Genomic DNA, 24,281 nt, shown 5'->3' on the forward strand with positions numbered 1-24,281 from the left:
ACCCAAAAAACAACCAGTTAACCCAGAACAACCCAGCATAACCCAACCTAACTCAACCTAACCCAAGCCCAAAACAACCCAAGTTAACCCAGAACAACCCAACATAACCCAACCCAACCCCAAACTAACCCAAAACAACCCAGCACAACCCAAGCTAACCCAACCCAACCCTTTATCTTTACCCTTACCGAGGTGCCTGTCACGTGACGTCGGCGACCATGGAACATCATCCTCCTCTGTTTTGAGCCACTCCAAACCGATCCACAGTTGTCCAGCCCTCACTGACGTGTTTCACCAATGTGTCCATAAACTTGACCCTCTGTCTTCCTCTCGCTGGTTCCTTATACTCTCCCCAACAAGCATTCTCTCCCACAGTCCATGTCCTCTCAGTACATGGCCCACAAAATTGAGGTGTCTCCTCCTGATACTCTTCACCGGTGTTTTTTCCATTACTACTCTTCTCAATCCTTCATTAGTGATCCGTGCACTCCAAGGGATTCTCAGCATTCTTTGCATGAACCACATTTCTACTGCTTCTAACCTTTTGATCATGTTCTTCTTTATCGTCCATGTCTCAGAGCCATACGTTAATGTGGATCATACATAACGCTTGAGTATACGTTTTCTTAGAGTTATATTCATGCTAATATTGGTCATTATCTTTCTTACCCCTTAAAGTACGGGGGGTTGATTTACTTTCTGTCTGTTACAGCGAGGAAAAATCACACCTGTCAAAAATGCTAAAAATATTCTTTTCCTCATAAAAGCATATTTCTTTGTGTTATTCTGAGTACAACAATATAGTTTTCAACATGTCATCACCTCTCACACCAAAGGTATTGCACGTCAAAAAATTCATGGCAGAATCCCCCCAAGCTCAGATAACACCATGCTCTCTCTCTCTCTCTCTCTCTCTCTCTCTCTCTCTCTCTCCATTTGGGCATATGAATTTGATGTAAAAGTAGGAACTTTTGCACTTTCATGTCATGAAAATGTGAACTCAGATGAAATGATGTTCAAAACAGAAAAATAAAAATAAACCACATATTACAAATATTGTGGATTTTTATAATAATTGGAATGTGGCAACTCTTCTTGGCAATGGGACTGACGTGACTTGGCCGACAAGCACAGTCCTGTAGAGGCAACCATGGGTGACACACACCAGCGCATTGTTCGAGGGGAGTATGTGAGGAGGTTTATGAACGTCGCTGTGAGGGTTGGCCTCTGTCTCCCAGATCACTATCAGAATCACTACTGGAGTCTTCACTTTCTTCTGTCTTAATAAAAAAATCACTGTCTTCATTTTCACCACTATCCTCAATGTCATTACCGAGTAAAACTGACATAACATCACTCGGAGTACCGAAACCTAACTCCGGGTCACGGGGATTGCTAGATGTTGCCTCAAAATGGGAAAAGATGACCTATGTGAGGGAACATATGTCTCCAGGCTCAAAGAGGTGAGTGAGAAAAGATGCCAGAGACTTCCACTTGCCCAAGGACCAACAGTGAGGGGGAGAGATTCAAACGTTTAGCGCCGAAAAATCATGATTCCCGGAACGATCCCTGCTTCTCTGCACGCCACGCTACAATCATCCCGAAACAATCACCGAACGTTAAGGGTTAAACTATCTATGAGTGCTTGCAATTTTACCTCGGAATCTGCCGCTAAAACTGTATCGTCCGCATAACGTATGTTGTTTGTGTTTCTTCCCCCAATGCAAATTCCCTCCATTTCTTCCATCTCCTCCAAACATTTTTGTCCATACAACGAGAACAAGTCTGGTGATAGTACACAGCCTTACCACACTCCTCTCTGTATCTCAACCCATTCTGTGTCTGGTGAGAGTACACAGCCTTGCCACACTCCTCTCTGTATCTCTACCCATTCTGTGTTTTTATTTTTTATTCTTATTGCTGCTTTTAGTTCCCAGTATAGGTTATTTATCATTGTTACATCTTTGCCATCCAATCCAATCTCCTTTAACACGTCAATCATTTCCTCCTGTCTAATCGTCTCAAAGGCTTTCTCAAAGTCCACCAAACACATGTATACATCTTTTTGCATTTCAACTGCTCTTTCTGTTACCATCCTCAGGCCAAATATTGCATTACCCTTTCAAAATCCATATTGCTCCCAACCCAATCTATGCTCTCAAACATGCCAAACTGTCTAAAATGCCCTCAAAACATGCTAAACTGTTTGAAAATACCCTCCAAACATGCCAAACTGCCTCAAAACCTTACCTAACGCAGCCCAACCCAACTAACCACACCACACACCACACCACTGACCTGCATAAGGAAGGGAGCCGTGTGGCCTCAGCGTTGAGTGGCCACCTCCTCTTGGGTCACAGTGAGGTCACAGTCCAAGGAGTCCTGCCGCAAAGGTCAGAGGTCACACAGGTCACACTGGGATAGTAATAATAGTAATAGTAGTAGCACAGGAGGAGGAGGAGGAGGAGGAGGAGGAGGAGGAGGAGGAGGAGGAGGAGGAGGAGGAGGAGGAGGAGGAGGAGGAGGAGGAGGGAGGAGGAGGAGGAGGAAGGAAGGAAGGAAGGAAGGAAGGAAGGAAGGAAGGAAGGAAGGAAGGAAGGAAGGAAGGAAGAAAGAAAGAAAGAAAGAAAGAAAGAAAGAAAGAAAGAAAGAAAGAAGGAGAAGGAAGAAGGAAGGAAGGAAGGAAGGAAGGAAGGAAGGAAGGAAGGAAGGAAGGAAGGAAGGAAGGAGGAAGGAGGAGAGAGAGAGAGAGAGAGAGAGAGAGAGAGAGAGAGAGAGAGAGAGAGAGAGAGAGAGAGAGAGAGAGAGAGAGAGAGAGAGAGATAACAAAACTTTATAAAATGACAATATTTATTATTTTACCTTTTCTTTTTTAATCTTTTCTTCTTCTCCTCCTCTTCTCATCTTCCAACACCTCTTCTTTCTTCCTCCTCCTCCACCTCTTCCTTCTTCCTCCTACTCCTCCTCTTCTTCCTCTTGCCTTGGTCTATCTTTCTCCACATTCTTAACACAATCTGAAATAAATAAAACTGGATTAATATCAGAGAGAGAGAGAGAGAGAGAGAGAGAGAGAGAGAGAGAGAGAGAGAGAGAGAGAGAGAGAGAGAGAGAGAATTGAAATAGCAAAAACTTTATGAAATGACAATATTTATTATTTTACCTTTTCTTTTTCTCTCTTTTCTTCTTCTCCTCCTCTTCTTCTCATATTCCTCCACATCTTCCTTCTTCTTCTTCTTCTTCTTCTTCTTCCTCTTCCTCCTCCTCTTCTTGCCTTGGTCCGTCTTTTTCCATATTCTTAACACAATCTGAAATAAATAAAACTGGATTAAATTTAGAGAGAGAGAGAGAGAGAGAGAGAGAGAGAGAGAGAGAGAGAGAGAGAGAGAGAGAGAGAGAGAGAGAGAGAGAGAGAGAGAGACCTTAGTGTTTCAGTGTGCGGAGGCCATACATAAATTGAGAGTGTTATTGAAGCAGTGGGTAAGTAAGTGAAGTGCTTGACAGTGACACATAGAGAATAAGTGAATAAGTGAAGTGACATTTTAGACAGTTTGGCATGTTTTGAGGGTATTTTGAGACAGTTTGGCATGTTTTGAGTATATCTGAAAATAGTTTGACATGTTTTATGGCCATATTGACATGTTTTGAGGGTATTTTGAGACTGACATGTTTTGAGGGCATTTTAATACAGATACAGTTTGGATGGCATATTAAGACAGTTTAGTATGTTTTGAGGACAATTTAAGACAGTTTGCCAGGTTTTGAGGCCATTTGAAGACAACTTGGCAGGTTTTGAGGGCATATTAAGACAGTTTGTTATGCTTTGAGGGGAATTTAAGACAGTTTGGCAGGGTTTGAGGACACTGTAAGACAGTTTGGTATGTTTTGATGACATTTTAAGACAGTTTGGCATTTTTTAAGGGTATTTTAAGACAGTTTGACATGTTTTGAGGGTATTTTGAGACAGTTTGGCATATTTCAGGGCAATTTAAGACAGTATGGCATACTTTAAGGGCAATTTAAGAGTTTGGCATATTTTGAGGGTATTTTGAGACAGTTTGACATATTTTATGGCCATATTGAGACAGTTTGGCATGTATTGAGAGCATTTTGAGACAGTTTGACATGTCAGGAAAGGGATCAGATAAGACAGAGAAAGTATGGAGGGAAGCATGCAGTGCAGGGCTGCCTGGCCACTTCTCATCCTCCACACTTCCATGTCCACATTTAAAACCATACACTCTTCGGCACTGTCCCCGAGAAACCATCCCATGCGCTCGCCTCGATTCCCGGCTCCCCCTTCGCAGTTCCTCCACCCAGCAGATTTGACATCACATTAAAAGAGAAATATATGGTATATAATTTTGTTTTTGTGTAGGGGTTCCTTGAGACATGTCATGTATTTGAAGGGTTACGCAAGGCTAAAAAGATTGAGAAACGCTGCCTTATTCGTTACCATATTCTCTCTCTCTCTCTCTCTCTCTCTCTCTTATTCTTTCTCTTTCCTATTCTCTCATATTCTCTCTAGTCTCTCTTATCATTTTCATTCTCTCTCTCTCCTCTCATTTCTCTTCTGCATTTTCATATTCTCTCTCTCTCTCCAATAGCGTGGCTTCATATATGTGACGTCAAATCAGCTGGGTGGATTAGCTGTGAAGTGGGAGCGAGTGGAGATGACAGGAAGGGAATGGATGGTGGTGCTGCTGGGACTATGTGGGGAGATGAATGGAAGGATGATTGAGGCTGTGAAAGAGTTCCTGGAGAGAATGTGGCGTGCTAGATGCAAGAACTAGTGGTGTGAAAGATGCCATTAAAACCTGCCAAACTTTCTTAAATTGAACTCAAAATCTGCCAAACTCTCTTAATATGCCATGAAAACATGTCAAACTGTCTTAATATGCCCTTAAAACATGCCAAACTGTCTAAAATGTCTTCAAAACATGCCAAATTATTTTAAATGGCCTCAAAACCAGCTAAACTGTCTCAAATTTCCCTCAAAACATAACAAATTGCCTTAATATGCCCTCCAAATCTGCCAAACTGTCTTCAATTTCCCTAAAAACCTCCAAAATTTACCTAACATACCCTCAAAACATACCAAACTGTCTCAATATGCCCTCGAAACTGTCTTAAAATGCCCTCAAAACATGTCAAACTGTCTCAAAATGCTCTCAATACATGCCAAACTGTCTCAATATGGCCATAAAATATGTCAAACTGTCTCAAAATACCCTCAAAATATGCCAAACTCTTAAATTGCCCTCAAAGCATGCCATACTGTCTTATATTGCCCTGAAATATGCCAAACTGTCTCAAAACATGTCAAACTGTCTTAAATACCCTTAAAACATGCCAAACTGTCTTAAAATGTCATCAAAACTTGCCAAACTGTCTTACAGTGTCCTCAAACCCTGCAAAACTGTCTTAAATTCCCCTCAAAGCATAACAAACTGTTTTAATATGCCCTCAAAACCTGCCAAGCTGTCTTCAAATGGCCTCAAAACCTGGCAAACTGTCTTAAATTGTCCTCAAAACATACCAAACTGTCTTAATATGCCCTCCAAACTGTATCTGTATTAAAATGCCCTCAAAACATGTCAGTCTCAAAATGCCCTCAAAACATGTCAATATGGCCATAAAACATGCCAAACTATTTTCAAATATCCTCAAAACATGCCAAACTGTCTCAAAATACCCTCAAAACATGCCAAACTGTCTAAAATGTCCTTAAAATATGCCAAACTGTTTAAAATACCCTCCAAACATGCCAAACTGCCTAAAAATGGCTTCAAAATTTTACCCACTCCAACTCAACCCACCTAACCCAACCACACCTCCCCACACCACACACCACACCACTGACCTGCATAAGGAAGGGAGCCGTGTGACCTCAGCGTTGAGTGGCCACCTCCTCTGGGGTCACAGTGAAGTCGCAGTCCAGGGAATCCTGTGGCAAAAGGTCAGAGGTCACACAGGTCACACTGGGATAGTAATAATAGTAATAGTATTAGCATAGGAGGAGGAGGAGGAGGAGGAGGAGGAGGAGGAGGAGGAGGAGGAGGAGGAGGAGGAGGAGGAGGAGGAGGTGTTAAAATGTCCTCAAAACCTGATAAACTATCTTAACCCTTCTTGGCTTACGGTGATCGTACATATATGATAAAATTGTTCCGTCCAGAGAGACGGCGATCGTATCGGTAATCATGATTTTTCCTGTTTGACATTTGAAGATTGGCGCGGGGCTGTGTCATTATTTCTTGGCATTACTCAATAATGAATTACTGGATCATATAGTGACTGAAACCAACTGATATTTCTGATATTTCAAAATTACCCGTGAGTAGGAACGGAAAATAAATTCGTCCACCGTAAGCCAAGGGTTAAAATGTCCTCAAAACATGAGAGAGAGAGAGAGAGAGAGAGAGAGAGAGAGAGAGAGAGAGAGAGAGAGAGAGAGAGAGAGAGAGAGAGAGAGAGAGAGACCTTAGTGTTTCAGTGTGTGGAGGCCATAAATTCAGAGTGTTATTGAAGCAGTGGGTCTTAAAATGACATCAGAACCTGCCAAATTGTCTTAAAAATGCCATCAAAACCTGCCAAACTTTCTTAAATTGCACTCAAAATCTGCCAAACTCTCTTAATATGCCCTGAAAACATGTCAAACTGTCTTAATATGCCCTTAGAACATGCCAAACTGTCTTAAAATGTCTTCAAAATATGACAAACTATTTTAACATGGCCTCAAAACCAGCTAAACTGTCTCAAATTTCCCTCAAAACATAACAAACTACCTTAATATGCCCTCCAAATCTGCCAAACTGTCTTCAATTTCCCTAAAAACCTCCAAAATTGTCTTAATATACACTCAAAACCAAACTGTCTCAATATGCCCTCCAAAATGTCTTAAAATGCCCTCAAAACATGTCAAACTGTCTCAAAATGCTCTCAAAACATGCCAAACTGTCTCAATATGGCCATAAAATATGTCAAACTTCTCAAAATACCCTCAAAATATGCCAAACTGTCTTAAATTGCCCTCAAAGCATGTCAAACTGTCTTAAATTGCCCTGAAATATGTCAAACTGTCTTAAAATACCCTTAAAAAATGCTTCAAAATCTTACCCAGCCCAACCAACCACACCTCCCACACACACACACCACACCACTGACCTGCATAAGGAAGGGAGCCGTGTGACCTCAGCATTGAGTGGCCACCTCCTCTCGGGTCACAGTGAAGTCCCAGTCCAAGGAGTCCTGCAGCAAAGGTCAGAGGTCACACAGGTCACACTGGGATAGTAATAGGATAGTAATAGGAGGAGGAGGAGGAGGAGGAGGAGGAGGAGGAGGAGGAGGAGGAGGAGGAGGAGGAGGAGGAGGAGGAGGAGGAGGAGGAGGAGGAGGAGGAGGAGGAGGAGGAGGAGGAGGAGGAGGAGGAGGAGGAGGAGGAGGAGGAGGAGGAGGAGGAGGAGGAGGAGGAGGAGGAGGAGGAGGAGGAGGAGGAGAGAGAGAGAGAGAGAGAGAGAGAGAGAGAGAGAGAGAGAGAGAGAGAGAGAGAGAGAGAGAGAGAGAGAGAGAGAGAGAGAGAGAGAGAGAGAGAGAGAGAGAGATTGAAATAGCAAAACTTTATGAAATGACAATATTTATTATTTTACCTTTTCTTTTCTCTCTTTCTTCTTCTCCTCCTCTTCTCATATTCCTCCACCTCTTCCTTCTTCTTCTTCTTCTTCTTCTTCTCTTCCTCTTCCTCCTCCTCCTCCTCCTCTTGCCTTGGTCCGTCTTTCTCCATATTTTTAACACAATCTGAAATAAATAAAACTGGATTAATATGAGAGAGAGAGAGAGAGAGAGAGAGAGAGAGAGAGAGAGAGAGAGAGAGAGAGAGAGAGAGAGAGAGAGAGAGAGAGAGAGAGAGACCTTAGTGTTTCAGTGTGCGGAGGCCATAAATTCAGAGTGTTATTGAAGCAGTGGGTAAGTAAGTGAAGTGCTTGACAGTGACACATAGAGAATAAGTGAATAAGTGAATTGATAATACAAGATACATAGTGACACAAGTGATACACTGCAGGAGTAATTATCACTACATCAATAAGAACACTAGCAGTCAAATAGTTGGTGGGCTTTGAGATAGGAGATACCCATAATGCCTTCTTTAGCCCGTTAAAACACAATGGAAATGCACCTATGCTTTCAATCTCCATTAATTCTCATCGTCCACACTTTTATGTCCACATTTAAAACTGCACACTCTTCTAAATCAAGTGAAAAAATTGAGGTTTATGAGACAAAATTGTAAGAAAAACATGCTTTCACACACCCCACACTCACCAAACACACAGCACACCAGCACACACCATTCCCACACCTGCACACACCAGCAAACCACAAACAACCCTTTGCAAACACTGGAAAATGCAAAAAAAACACACCCAAAAAATATAGTTTACACAACAAACAACACATTTACACACACACCACATGTACACACACACACACACCTGCAGAAACCTTTCCACACCTGCACACACCAGCACAGTACACAGCTTGGTGTGTGGAGGAGATATGGAGGAAAGAAAAGGAGGTGGTGGAGGGAAAAATGAGAAAAATTGTCAGGTTTTGAAGTGAGATTTAGAAAAGTACTATTTTGACTATGATAGAAGTGAGATAGGAGACTCAAAATTGGAGGGAAGGTGGAGGAAACATGGAGGAAATAGTCTACTGAAGGAAAAGCCAGGAGGACCTGTGGAGGGAGATATGGAAGAAACAAGACAAACATTACCTAACCAAAACGCACCAAAAATTACCTAAAAATATTGCATCAAGCAACAAAACACACACACACACACACACACACACACACACACACACACACACAAGCCATATTGATAGAATTTTCAGAGAGACGTATAATTTGCTAAGGAATATTGGAGTAGCATTTCACTATATGGACAAGGAAATGATGAAGAAATTGATAAGTACTAAAATAAAACCTAGATTGGAATATGCAGGAGTTGTGTGGACTCCCATAAAAAAAACACATAAGAAAATTAGAGAGACTACAAAAATGGCTGCAAGAATGGTTCCAGAATTTAAAGGGATGGCATATGAGGAGAGACTAAAGGCAATGGATCTACCAACCTTGGAGCAGAGAAGAGAGAGAGGGATCTGATACAAGTTTATAAATTGATTAACGGAATGGATGAAGTGGATAATGAGAAACTGATCCTGAGAGAAGAATATGACTTTAGAAGCACAAGATCGCATAGTAAGAAACTAAGGAAGGGACGATGTCTGAGAGATGTTAAAAAATTTAGTTTCCCGCAAAGATGTGTTGAGACTTGGAACAGTTTGAGTGAGGAAGTGGTGTCAGCAAAGAGTGTACATAGTTTTAAAGAAAAATTAGATAAGTCTAGATATGGAGACGGGACCACACGAGCATAAAGCCCAGGCCCTGTAAAACTACAACTAGGTAAATACATACACACACACACACACACCTGCACTCCACAAACAACCCTTAAATCACACCTGGAAAACACCCACAATAAGTCTACCCTAGCCAACCCACACCAAAAAACAATAAATACTATACATAGGTAGCTATAGTTGACATTACAAAACATACAAAAAACGGTATTATTCCAGTGTTTCACCACATTCCACTAAATGTTTTTTACCCACCTCATGAGATAGAGCTCCTCATTACGAGTATTTTTAATCCCATATTTATAAGGCGCAACCTATTTATAATGGTGATACCAAATTTCAAAAATTTAATCGTATTTTGGCGATCTCACTCCCGAGTCAATAGAACAGAGACAGACTGGCGCGAGAGCTGCTCGACCCAGGGCAGCGGCTAGCGTGCGGGCCAACATTAGTGACTCGTTTTGTTTGAGCTATTGTTTCCGCTGATTGGTTACTTCCGTTTGAAAGTGAACTGGCAGCCAATGAAAAAAAAAATCATAATTTATTCAACCAATCACGGTGGCCTTGAGACTTGCGGTATGAATTTGAATTCAGTTTGAGGCAAGATGTCCCACTGTGCAGGTTGTGAACTGCATTACTTCAATGTTTTGGTTATCATATTTTCAATAGATGTCATGTCGGCTGAGTGAGAGCTGTGAGGGTGGAGCTGGGAAACGAGGAAAACTGGAGGGACCACTTCATTTGGACAGTGCCACAGTTCCTACTAATACATATTGGTTTGTAGAGCAAGAAAAATAAATCATGAAAATAATTTAATACAACAACACCTGGATAGAATTTTGATTGTCCCCATCATATTGACAGGTTAATGGTATATGATGGCTGTTATTATCATTGATGTTTTCTTTCAGGGTTCACAAGCAGACACGCAGTGTTGTCCAAAGAGGCACTGGGCAGCTGAAACACCGATTTCATGTCTTGCACAGTGAGGTCCGGGTCAGCCCACCATTGAAGGTGTGCAAGATGGTGCATGTTTGTGCTATGTTGCACAATATATGTAAAGACAGGAATATTCCTATTCCTATTGATGCAGGCCACCCTGACTTTGAAGAGCAGCAGCACGACTTCGTACAAGAAGTGCCACCACTTCCAGCTGCTCGACAAAATCCGGGTCGCCTGTATCGAGATGAATTCTGCAACTTGCATTTCAAGTATGTTGATTATTTTGTACCAATATATACTGGCTTTACTGTATTTGATCTTGGATATGTCTACTTATCATGCATTAGTATCTCATTACTGTTGATTAACCACCTTTTTTCAGCAATCCTGCCAGAAACATGGCCCACCTGCCCCACCACTGATCTGGTGACACATGCAGAGATCAATTTTGCAACTTGCATTTCAAGTATGTTGGTTATTCATTCTGTACCAATATTTACTGGCTTCTATAAATAATCTTGGATACATTCACTCATCATCTCATTATTGTTGATAAGCAACCTAATTTTTCTTTTCTTTTCTTTTTTCATTCTTTCCAGCATTCCTGCTTGAAGTGCGGATCTCCTGCCCTTCAGCACACATGGCCAGTCACATGCCAAGGTACTGTCAACATCTATGCTTTCCATCTCCCTTAATTCTTATCCTCACTGCTTTTGTGTTGACATTTAAAACTGTACACTCTTCTAAATCAACATAAATGCTTTCTATCTCTCTAATTGTCATCCTCCACACTTCCATGTCAACATTTTAAACCTTACACTCTTCTAAATCAACATAGATACTTTCATCTCTCTTAATCCTCATCCTCCACACTTCCATGTCCACATTTAAAACTGTACACTCTTCTAAATCAACATATATACTTTCATCTCTTAATTCTCATCCTCCACACTTGTGTCCACATTTAAAACTGTACACTCTTCTAAATCAACATACATGCTTTCCATCTCCATTAATTGTCATCCTCCACACTTCCATGTCCACATTTAAAACTGTACACTCTTCTAAATCAACATATATACTTTCCATCTCTTAAACATTACAAGGGCACTGGCCAAGGGCAAACAAAGTGTTGGAAAAAAAAAAATCCCGCTGGTTGCCAGGCCCTGTTAAGATGAAAGTAGAAAGAGAAAAAACAAAAAAATCTAAAAGGAGGGTCCAGTTAACGTAAGAGGTGTCTTGACACTCCTCTTTGAAAGAGTTTAAGTCATAGGCAGGTGGAAATACAGACACAGGTAGAGAGTTCCAGAGTTTACCAGTGTAGGGAATGAAGGAGTGAAGATACTGGTTAACTCTTGCATTAGGAAGATGGACAGAATAGGGATGAGAAGAAGTAGAGAGTCTTGTGCAGCGAGGCCGCAGGAGGGGGGAAGGCATGCAGTTAGCAAGTTCAGAAGAGCAGACAGCATGAAAACAGCGGTAGAAGACAGATAAAGATGCAACATTGCGGCGGTGACTTAAAGAATCAAGACAGTCAGTTAGAGGAGAAGAGTTGATAAGACGAAAAGCTTTAGATTCCACCTTGTTTAGTAAAGCTGTGTGTGGATCCCCAGACATGAGAGCCATACTCCATACACGGGCGGATAAGGCCCTTGTACAGAGCAAGCAGCTGGGAGGAGAGAAAATGGACGAAGACGCCATAGGACACCTAACTTCTTGGAAGCTGATTTAGCAAGAGTAGAGATGTGAAATTTCCAGTTTAGATTTTTAGTGAAGGATAGACCGAGTGTGTTTAATGTAGAGGAGAGGGAAGTTGAGTGTTATTGAAGAAGAGAGGATAGTTGTCTGGAAGGTTATGTCGAGTAGATAGTTGTAGAAATTGAGTTTTTGAGGCATTGAACAAAACCAGGTTTTCTCTGCCCCAATCAGAAACAAGTGAAAGATCAGAAGTTAGGCGTCCTATAGCATCTCGCCTTGAGTCATTTAATTGTTGTTGGGTTGGGCGTCTGTTGAACGCTGTTGAATAATGCAGGGTGGTATCATCAGCATAGGAGTGGATAGGGCATTGAGTCAGATTTAGGAGATCATTGATGAATAATAGAAAGAGAGTGGGTGATAGGACAGAACCCTGTGGAACACCACTGTTGATAGTTTTAGGGAAGAACAGTGACCGTCTACTACAGCAGCAATAGAACGATCGGAAAGGAAACTGGAGATGAAGGTACAGAGAGAAGGATAGAATCCGTAGGAGGGTAGTTTAGAAATTAAAGATTTGTGCCAGACTCTATCGAAGGCTTTCGATATGTCAAGGCCGACAGCAAAGGTTTCACCGAAGTCCCTAAAAGAGGATGACCAAGATTCAGTTAGGAAAGTAAGAAGATCACCAGTAGATCTGCCTTTACGGAAACCATACTGGCAATCAGAGAGAAGGTTGTGAGCTGATAGATGCCTCATTATCTTCCTATTAAGGATAGACTCAAAGGCTTTAGAAAGGCAGGAAATCAAAGCTATAGGGCGGTAGTTAGAAGGATTGGAGTGGTCACCTTTTTAGGGACAGGTTGAATGTGAGCAAACTTCCAGCAAGAAGGATAAATAGAAGTAGAGACACAGATGAAAGAGTTTGACCAGGCAGTGAGTGAGTTCGGAAGCACAGTTTTGAGAACAACAGGAGGGACTCCATCCGGACCGTAAGCCTTCCGAGAATCAAGGCCAGAGAGGGCCAGGAAAACGTCTTTATAAAGAATTTTAATTTTAGGGATGAAGTAGTCAGAGGGTGGAGGAGTAGGAGGAATATGCCCAGAATCATCCAAAGTTGAGTTGGTAGCAAAGGTTTGAGCGAAGAGTTCAGCTTTAGAAAAAGAAGAGACAGCTGTAGAGCCATCTGGATGAAGTAAAGGAGGAAAGACGAAGAAGTAAAGTTGTTAGAGATATTATTGGCTAGATGCCAGAAATCTCGAGAGGAGTTAGAATTGGAAAGACTTTGACATTTTCTATTGATGAAAGAGTTTTTAGTAAGTTGGAGAATAGATTTGGCATGATTACGGGCAGAAATATATAGGGCATGAGTTTCAGCAGTTGGATGGCTACGGAACCGTTTGTGAGCCGCCTCTATCATTGACAGCACGAGAACAAGCAGAGTTAAACCAAGGCTTTTTAGCTTTAGGGTTAGAGAAAGTATGAGGAATGTATAGCTCCATGCCAGAGATAATCACCTCTGTTATGCGCTCGGCACAAAGAGAAGGATCTCTGACATGAAAACAATAATCATCCCAAGGAAATCAGAATAGTACTGCCTTAGTTCCTTCCACTTAGCAGAGTTAAAATGCCAGAAGCACCTCCGCTTAGGCGGGTCCTGAGGCTGCACTGGAGTGATAGAACTGGTAACGGAAATTAGATTGTGGTCGGAGGAGCCCAACGGAGAGGAAAGTTTAACAGAGTAAGCAGAAGGGTTGGAGGTTAGGAAAAGATCAAGAATGTTGGGCGTGTCTCCAAGGCGGTCAGGAATACGGGTAGGGAACTTCACTAGCTGCTCTAGGTCATGAAGGATAGCAAAGTTGAAGGTTTGTTCACCAGGTTGGTCAGTGAAAGAAGATGAAAGCCAAAGCTGGTGGTGAACATTGAAATCCCTAAAATGGAGATCTCAGCAAAGGAAAGTGAGATAAGATGTGCTCCACCTTGGAAGTCAAATAGTCAAAGAATTTTACATAGTCAGAGGAATTAGGTGAGAGGTATACAGCACAGATGAATTTAGTTAGAGAGTGACATTGAAGTCTTAGCCAGATGGTAGAAAATTCTGAAGATTCAAGATTGTGGGCACGAGAGCAAGTGGTGTCGTTACGCACGTATGCGCAACATCCAGCTTTGGATTGAAAATGAGGATAGAGCAAGTAGGAGGAACAGAAAAGGGGCTGCTGTCAGTAGTCACAGACAACTGTGTTTCGTTAGGAAGAGAAGATGAGGTTTAGTAGAGGAGAGGTGGTGTTCCACAGATTGAAAATTAGAACGAAGGCCACGAATGTTGCAGAAATTGATAGTGAAAGTATTAGATGAAGTGTCAAGACACCCAAGGTCGACAGCAGAGGGCAGTCCGACCTGGGGACATTTATGGTCCCTCCCAGAGGGGACTCCGAGGCAGGGCGTGGTGAAGCCATTATTAAATTTTGATTTGAAGAGAGTGTAAAAGTGTAAGGTGTTGTAGTGTAGTGTAGGAAGTAGTAGAAGTTGTCTTTAGAGGGCAGGCTGCAGCTGCTCAATTGTATAAATGAGACCACAAAGGGAACCGGGAAGAGAGGACACGGGAATCACTCAGTCTGCAGCACTGCCTACATCCCCGTAAGTACCTCTCCTGGAGTATTCCACCGGGCGGCAGGTGACTACTGCCTACTCTTCATAAATAATTGTCATCCTCACTGCTTCCATGTTGACATTTAAAACCATACACTCTTCTAAATCAACATATATGCTTTCCATCTCCCTCAATTGTCATCCTCCATAATTCCATGTCAACATTTTAAACTGTACACTCTTCTAAATCAACACATATGCTTTCATCTCTCTTAATTTCTCATCCTCCACACTTCCATGACCACATTTCAAACTGTACACTCTTCTAAATCAACATATATGCTTTCAATCTCCATTAATTCTAATCGTTCACACTTCCATGTCCACATTTAAAACCATACACTCTTCTAAATCAACATATATACTTTTCATCTCCATTAATTCTCATTCTCCCACTTCCATGTCCACATTTAAACCGTACACTCTTCTAAATCAACATATATGCTTTCCATCTCCCTTAATTGTCATCCTCACTGCTTCCATCACTTTCTTCCTGGGAGCTCCTGGCCTCACTGTCCTTTTCTGGCAAATATTCCTCATGTGAGTCACTAATGAGTCCTTCTGATTGACTCTCATTGTCCTCAGAATCCTGTAATTCATCTAATAGAGCCAGCTCACCCTCAGAATCCCTCAAGGGTGACAATGACAACACCATTACACCACACTGGTCAGTAACACACTGCCCGCCGGCCACCACCCCTCCCCTCAGGCCACACGGTCCCTCCCCCCAAGCCACCGTACCCAGTGTCCCTGAAAACAGTTAGTCACTTTGTCACTGAATCATAAAAAACACACAAAGCGAGTAGATGAAGCACTGATGGAGCGATGGTGTGTGCATGTACTGTAAATATCTTGAAACACCCTTAAAACACCCTAACATAGCCTAAAATAGTTAAAAACTGTCTTAAACACCCTTAAGTAGCCTTAAAATAAAATATGGAAAAAAGAAAAGGAGATGGTGGAGGGAAAAATGAGAAAAATTGTCAGGTTTTGAAGTGAGATTTAGAAAAGTACTATTTTGACTATGATAGAAGTGAGATAGGAGACTCAAAATTGGAGGGAAGGTGGAGGAAACATGGAGGAAATAGTTTACTGAAGGAAAAGCCTGGAGGTAACCTGTGGAGGGAGATGTGGAGGAAACAAGACAAACATTACCTAACCAAAACGCACCAAAATTACCTAAAAATATTGCATCACACACACACACACACTCCACAAACAACCCTTAAATCACACCTGGAAAACGCCCACAATAAGTTTACCCTAGCCAACCCACACCAAAAAAAAAATAAATAAACACTATACATAGGTAGCTATAGTTGACATTACAAAAACGTACAAAAAACACACTTACACACACACACACTCACAGCACACCTGAGGACACCTTTCCCACACCCACACACACTCACCTCTCCCTCTGGAACTTGGTGAGTGGAGTATTTGTGGAGTTTTGCCGCAGAGAGGAGACATGCAGCAAGTCAACAGCAGCGGCTCTCCAAGAACCCATTGTGATATTGTGGCAAGCCATGGTGCACCTCTGGAATAGTGGTAGTTGTTGTAGTAGTGGTGGTGGTGGTAGTAATAGTATAAATGAGGCGTGACAAGGCGTAGGAAAGGGTGAAGGACACTGCCTACCACACTATAACACCACCATATCTCACTAACCACTTCAACTATCAAACTATCACGCATATGGGAGGTGTATGGATCCACAAACTATCTACGGAGGCAATATGGGGCGTGACAAGGCGTAGTAAATAAGAAAAACTGAAAATAGTTAACACAGAGAGGGCCGATGTGGAAGGCAGGATGGCGGACACTGCCTAACACAAGAACACCACCATATCTCAGTAACCGCTTCAACTATCAAACTATCCCGCGCATGGGAGGTGTATGGGTGCATAAGCTATCTATGGAGGCAATATGAGGGCGTGACAAGTCGTAGGAGGGCAGGAATGACCACCACAAATATGAGGCAACAAAACCCAAAAGTTTGCTTATAAAGACGCACTTATTTTCACTTTACCAGACTTTTTTCACCTTAATTGGCACGTCTCACTAACTCTACATACTTTAGATAATAAGCATGTACACGCACACACTTGGGAATAACTCACCTGCTCCACAAATGTTCAAAAACTGTAAATCTCAAAAGAGCTAGCAATGGTGGATCTTCTCCTTCTTCTTCTACGCAAAATGTCGACATCATTGTATACACTTCCTCTATCACTCAAACTTCTTATAAAATTCAAAATAACATTGAAATAAAATAATTAAATATGAAATGGTAAAGAAAAATGAAAATAACATGTATATTATATTCCCAAAACCGAAATGGGGGTGTTGGGGTCACTCACAAATCTTCATAAAAAACATATTTCGCCGTAAAGATTGAAATATTTCTACTTAATTAGTGAAGTTGGCACTTTTCTGATATCTGATTTGTTATTAGTAAAGTAAACTAATTTCTAAACTACAATAGAATCGTGTCCAGCTGTGTTTTGGTTTACTGAAAAAATAACGTTAAAGTCACTGCAAGGAATATAACGTTTTTTTTTTTAGCACGCCTAGGATTGTTTTGGTGCTTGATATAACACTTAAAAGATATAAAAAACATGATTCAAGTAACAATATTCCATAAAGTTTAGTCTACCTATTCGTATTTTCAATTTCAAAATTTTGAATGGTAACAAAATAGAAAACAAAAATCTTTATATGACAAAGAATCTGTGTTTTCTTTATTCGGCTGGAAAGCGAAAATTTGTGTTATTCAGAAAATGTAATATAACGTAGTTTGGGTGAGCTTTCCATCTCGACATTGTGGTGTGTTTGTCACCCGTTAATTGGACACAAACACCTTCCTTTCCACCGCTTTCAATAAAAAAACCACCCGGTAGGAATATTATATTTTGATTATTAGTTACACTATTTATCGCGCCTAAAAGTGTAGTGTATACTAGTCTGGGAGCCGTTTTTCTTGTGGCGATTTTTTAAATGAATTATCTACGTCAATATTGAACCCACGGGGGCGCCTCACCCTGCCTTCCCCATGGACAGTCCAGCAATGTCTGCTTCCACTCCCCCTGTGTTTCCAGACCCAGAGAGTGAAGCAAAGCCAGAATCAACCACCACACTAGATAAATAGCCATTACTGTGGTAAATAAGGCGATGGTTGTGTATATGTACCCCAGTTAACACCGCCCGCCGCCCACCTCACCCACACCCACAGCCCGCCCCAACATTTCCTTCAATTCTCACTGTTTTCTGCTGCTGCTGCGCGCCTCAAATGCATAGCAGGGACAAAAGAGGAGCGAGTAGTAGTAGTAGTAGCAGGAGCAGCAGTGTTATTATTATTACTATGAGGGTTAATGTGTGTGTGTGGGGGGCGGGGGTGCTGTTTTATGTAAAATTATCTCTCTCTCTCTCTCTCTCTCTCTCTCTCTCTCTCTCTCTCTCTCTCTCTCTCTCTGAAGGCCACAGAGGTGACTAGGTAGAGTGTTCCTGCTGTTAATAATTTAGAAATGTTGTTAATCTCTCACTGGAACCTTAAAACAATAACAACTTCAACTATACTCTATTGATGAAGGTTAGACACACAACCCGTCACTTCAGAGGAGCTTGGCGGTGTCTTATGGTGTGGCTTGACAATGTTAGGGCTGGATATGTCACTAAGCCTCTCTCTCTCTCTCTCTCTCTCTCTAATCGGTAAAGTTAGTCACTCTGAAGGTAAAAATGTGTCCCAGTAATGAAGATGTTAAAATAGTGAAGACTGGCCATTAATCTTCTGTCCTCCATACACCCTTCCTAATGTCAATAAAATGGTCTAATGGCACACAAATCTCAAGGTAAAAATGTTTCCCTGTACTGAAGGGGTTAAAATAGTGAAGACTGTGGCCATTAATCTTCTGCCCTCCATACACCCTTCCTAATGTCAATAAAATGGTCTAATGGTACACAAATCTCAAGGTAAAAATGTGTCCCAGTACTGAAGGGGTTAAAATAGTGAAGACTGTGGCCATTAATCTTTTGCCCTCCATACACCCTTCCTAATGTCAATAAAAATGTTTCCCTGTACTGAAGGGGTTAAAATAGTGAAGACTGTGGCCATTAATCTTCTGCCTCCATACACCCTTCCTAATGTCAATAAAATGGTCTAATGGTACACAAATCTCAAGGTAAAATGTGTCCCAGTACTGAAGGGGTTAAAATAGTGAAGACTGTGGCCATTAATCTTCTGCCTCCATACACCCTTCCTAATGTCAATAAAATGGTCTAATGGTACACAAATCTCATGGTAAAAATGTGTCCCAGTACTGAAGGGGTTAAAATAGTGAAGACTGTGGCCATTAATCTTCTGCCTCCATACACCCTTCCTAATGTCAATAAAATGGTCTAATGGTACACAAATCTCAAGGTAAAATGTGTCCCAGTACTGAAGGGGTTAAAATAGTGAAGACTGTGGCCATTAATCTTCTGCCTCCATACACCCTTCCTAATGTCAATAAAATGGTCTAATGGTACACAAATCTCAAGGTAAAATGTGTCCCAGTACTGAAGGGGTTAAAATAGTGAAGACTGTGGCCATTAATCTTCTGCCTCCATACACCCTTCCTAATGTCAATAAAATGGTCTAATGGTACACAAATCTCAAGGTAAAAATGTGTCCCAGTACTGAAGGGGTTAAAATAGTGAAGACTGTGGCCATTAATCTTCTGCCTCCATACACCCTTCCTAATGTCAATAAAATGGTCTAATGGCACACAAATCTCAAGGTAAAAATGTGTCCCAGTACTGAAGGGGTTAAAATAGTGAAGACTGTGGCCATTAATCTTCTGCCTCCATACACCCTTCCTAATGTCAATAAAATGGTCTAATGGCACACAAATCTGAAGGTAAAAATGTGTCCCAGTACTGAAGGGGTTAAAATAGTGAAGACTGTGGCCATTAATCTTCTGCCTCCATACACCCTTCCTAATGTCAATAAAATGGTCTAATGGTACACAAATCTCAAGGTAAAAATGTGTCCCAGTACTGAAGGGGTTAAAATAGTGAAGACTGTGGCCATTAATCTTCTGCCTCCATACACCCTTCCTAATGTCAATAAAATGGTCTAATGGCACACAAATCTCAAGGTAAAAATGTGTCCCAGTACTGAAGGGGTTAAAATAGTGAAGACTGTGGCCATTAATCTTCTGCCTCCATACACCCTTCCTAATGTCAATAAAATGGTCTAATGGTACACAAATCTCAAGGTAAAAATGTGTCCCAGTACTGAAGGGGTTAAAATAGTGAAGACTGTGGCCATTAATCTTCTGCCCTCCATACACCCTTCCTAATGTCAATAAAATGGTCTAATGGTACACAAATCTCAAGGTAAAATGTGTCCCAGTACTGAAGGGGTTAAAATAGTGAAGACTGTGGCCATTAATCTTCTGCCCTCCATACACCCTTCCTAATGTCAATAAAATGGTCTAATGGCACACAAATCTGAAGATAAAATGTGTCCCAGTAATGAAGGGGTTAAAATAGTGAAGACTGTGGCCATTAATCTTCTGCCTCCATACACCCTTCCTAATGTCAATAAAATGGTCTAATGGTACACAAATCTCAAGGTAAAAATGTGTCCCAGTACTGAAGGGGTTAAAATAGTGAAGACTGTGGCCATTAATCTTCTGCCTCCATACACCCTTCCTAATGTCAATAAAATGGTCTAATGGCACACAAATCTGAAGGTAAAATGTGTCCCAGTACTGAAGGGGTTAAGGGATGGAGGTTAACATAACTGTAGTGTACTTTAGTGTAGATGATAAACTAAGGAATGGTACTATCAAACTGGAAATTGAGAAGATCATAGAGACTAATGCACAACATCCACTGCTTACAATCTGGGACTTGAATGGCCACGTGATTCAAAGGAACACAAAAGCCAGATGGAAATGGAAGAATGATATTAGAATGCATGTAGAAGTATAAAATGATAATGCCCAATGACGATACAATTGTGACAGCTTAGCTCAGTAATCAGCTTACCTTGTTGAGAAAATGCTTTGCTTCAGTGACACCCCAGACAGCTTAGCTCAGTAATCAGCTTACCTTGTTGAGAAAATGCTTTGCTTCAGTGACAAGACAGCTTAGCTCAGTAATCAGCTTACCTTGTTGAGAAAATGCTTTGTTTCAGTGACAGACAGCTTAGCTAAGTAATCAGCTTACCTTGTTGAGAAAATGCTTTGTTTCAGTGACACCCCAGACAGCTTAGCTCAATAATCAGCTTACCTTGTTGAGAAAATGCTTTGCTTCAGTGACACCCCAGACAGCTTAGCTCAGTAATCAGCTTACCTTGTTGAGAAAATGCTTTCCTTCAGTGACATCCCAGACAGCTTAGCTCAGTAATCAGCTTACCTTAATGCTCAGAGTATGTTTTGGGGCATTTTGAGGTGTTACATGGTGTTTTGAGTGTGTTTTGGGATAAAATTGAGTGTTTTAAGTGGTTTGGGCGTGTTGAGTGTGTGGGTGTGTTTGTATTGAGCTCAGAGTTTGTTTTGGGGCATTTTGAAATGTTTTGGGATAAAATTGAGTGTTTTAAGTGGTTTGGATGTATTGAGTGTGTGTGGGTGTGTTTGTATTGAGCTCTGGGTGTGTTTTGGGGCATTTTGAGGAGTTACATGGTGTTTTGAGTGTGTTTTGGGATAAAATGAGTGTTTTACTGAAACTGAGGTTCCCCACGAATAGACCTGTCTCTGATAAAATGCTTTGGTTCGCAGTGACATCTCAGACAGCTTAGGTCAGTAATCAGCTTACCTTTGTGCCATCTTGACATGACATGATGCTCTCGGGAACACATTCCTCACACAAATAGATAAATCTCTGCACACTCAGTGAAATGTGGCTCAAAAATCTCTTAACTTCTTGTATGGTACATTTGCAGGATTGAAGCAAAGTCAGTCTTTTTATAATAATATATTTCCTCTATGTCAAAATTTAACAAATAGCATCAGACAGACAGACAGACAGCAGGGGGATGTACATACAGCCTCCATAACACTTGGCAAATTAACCCCTTCACTACCAGGACGTGCTTTCATACATAGTCATTCTGTTTTCTATTTTGGTGATTCTATACAGCTTCACAAACTTATTATGTGGGGATTCAAATAGTGAAAACTCAGGCCATTAATCCTCTGACCTCCATAGACTCTTCCTAATGTCAATAAAATTGTCTAATCACGCCCAAAACTCACAGTAAAAATGCCTCCCAGTACTGAAGGGGTTAAAATTATGAAGACTGTGGCCATTAATCTTGTGATCTCCATAGACTCTTCTTAGTGTCAATAAAATGGTCTAATGGTACACAAATCTCAAGGTAAAAATATGTCCCAGTACTGAAGGGGTTAAAATAGTGAAGACTGTGGCCATTAATCTTCTGCCCTCCATACACCCTTCCTAATGTCAATAAAATGGTCTAATGGTACACAAATCTCAAGGTAAAAATACGTCCCAGTACTGAAGGGGTTAAAATAGTGAAGACTGTGGCCATTTATCCTCTGCCCTCCATACACCCTTCCTAATGTCAATAAAATGGTCTAATGGTACACAAACCTCAAGGTAAAAATGTGCCCCAGTACTGAAGGGGTTAAAATAGTGAAGACTGTGGCCATTAATCTTCTGACCTCCATACACCCTTTCTAATGTCATCAAAATGATCTAATGGTACACAAACCTCAAGGTAAAAATACTTCCCAGTACTGAAGGGGTTAAAATAGTGAAGACTGTGGCCATTAATCCTCTGACCTCCATACACCCTTCCTAATGTCAATAAAATGGTCTAATGGTACACAAATCTCAAGGTAAAAAAACATCCCAGTACTGAAGGGGTTAAAATAGTGAAGACTGTGGCCATTAATCTTCTGCCCTCCATACACCCTTCCTAATGTCAATAAAATGGTCTAATGGTACACAAATCTCAAGGTAAAAATACGTCCCAGTACTGAAGGGGTTAAAATAGTGAAAACTGTGGCCATTTATCCTCTGCCCTCCATACACCCTTACTAGTGTCATCAAAATGGTCTAATGGTACACAAACCTCAAGGTAAAAATGTGCCCCAGTACTGAAGGGGTTAAAATAGTAAAGACTGTGGCCATTTATCCTCTGCCCTCCATACACCCTTCCTAATGTCAATAAAATGGTCTAATGGTACACAAACCTCAAGGTAAAAATACGTCCCAGTACTGAAGGGGTTAAAATAGTGAAGACTGTGGCCATTTATCCTCTGACCTCCATACACCCTTCCTAATGTCAATAAAATGGTCTAATGGTACACAAATCTCAAGGTAAAAATACATCCCAGTACTGAAGGGGTTAAAATAGTGAAGACTGTGGCCATTAATCTTCTGCCCTCCATACACCCTTCCTAATGTCATCAAAATGGTCTAATGGTACACAAACCTCAAGGTAAAAATACGTCCCAGTACTGAAGGGGTTAAAATAGTGAAGACTGTGGCCATTTATCCTCTGCCCTCCATACACCCTTCCTAATGTCATCAAAATGGTCTAATGGTACACAAACCTCAAGGTAAAAATATGTCCCAGTACTGAAGGGGTTAATAACTTTCAAAATAATAATAAAGACATTAGAAAGTGTAAATTTGTGCTTCAAAGATGACACTTTAAATGTGACTCACTTATTCTTTGCAGACGATGGAATGCTGTCAGCGAGCAGCATGGAAGACACAGAGAGAGTGGTGGTCAGGTGGTGGTGGAGACAGGGAGAGTATGTGGCCTGGAGATTAACAAACAGAACACCAATAATCTTGTGACCTCCATGCACCCTTCCTAATGTCAATAAAGTTGTCTTATCATGCCCAAAATTGTCTTATAATGCCCTCAAAAAATACCAAACTACCTCAAAATGCCTCAAAACATGTCAAAATGTCTTAAAATGCCCTCAAAACATCCCAAACTATCTTAAAATGCCTTCAAAACATCCCAAACCGTCTTAAAATGCCCTCAAAACCTACCAAACTCATAAAATTTACTCAAAACATGACAAACTGTCTTAAAATGCCCTCAAAACCTACCAAACTGTCTTAAAATGCCCTCAAAACCTACCAAACTGTCTTAAATGACCTCAAAACATGACAAACTTTCTTAAAATAATTTTACACAATCTCAAATAAATCAAACTTGATTAACATCTGAGAGAGAGAGAGAGAGAGAGAGAGAGAGAGAGAGAGAGAGAGAGAGAGAGAGAGAGAGAGAGAGAGAGAGAGAGAACTTTAATGAAATGAATGTTGTTGTAGCAAAGAAATACACAAAACTATCTCTATTTAAACAACACAATGTAGAAATATTGGATAAAAACTGACTTTGTATGACACACACACACACACACACACACACACACACACTGAAATACTGCAAGAAGACCTAAATAAGATCTGGGAATGGAGTAAGAAGTGGAAATGGAATTCAATGTGAACAAAAGTCATGTCATGGAAATGGGAAAGAGTGAAAGACGACCAGTGGGAATCTATAAGATGGGAGATGGAGTAGAACTGGAGAAAGTAAAAAGGAAAAGGAC

The 24,281-nt window shown here is 41.1% G+C and overlaps 3 long non-coding RNA genes across 3 annotated transcripts; 2 read left to right on the forward strand and 1 right to left on the reverse strand.

Annotated features, from left to right (window-relative positions):
* Nucleotides 1–3,246: 3,246 nt before the first annotated feature.
* Nucleotides 3,247–16,904, reverse strand: LOC123502432. Its single transcript, XR_006674059.1, has 3 exons — nucleotides 16,821–16,904; nucleotides 16,113–16,240; nucleotides 3,247–3,305 (listed from the first exon to the last, which is right to left on the reverse strand). It is a non-coding gene; the product is annotated as an uncharacterized LOC123502432 (long non-coding RNA).
* LOC123502446 lies at nucleotides 10,737–15,344 on the forward strand. Its single transcript, XR_006674078.1, has 3 exons — nucleotides 10,737–10,822; nucleotides 10,956–11,016; nucleotides 15,286–15,344. It is a non-coding gene; the product is annotated as an uncharacterized LOC123502446 (long non-coding RNA).
* Nucleotides 16,905–17,727: 823 nt separating the features above from the next.
* LOC123502429 lies at nucleotides 17,728–23,568 on the forward strand. The gene is made up of 2 exons (XR_006674056.1): nucleotides 17,728–17,859; nucleotides 23,396–23,568. It is a non-coding gene; the product is annotated as an uncharacterized LOC123502429 (long non-coding RNA).
* Nucleotides 23,569–24,281: the final 713 nt, after the last annotated feature.

This window comes from Portunus trituberculatus, chromosome 11 (assembly GCF_017591435.1).
Source record: "Portunus trituberculatus isolate SZX2019 chromosome 11, ASM1759143v1, whole genome shotgun sequence".
Lineage (NCBI taxonomy): Eukaryota > Metazoa > Arthropoda > Malacostraca > Decapoda > Portunidae > Portunus > Portunus trituberculatus.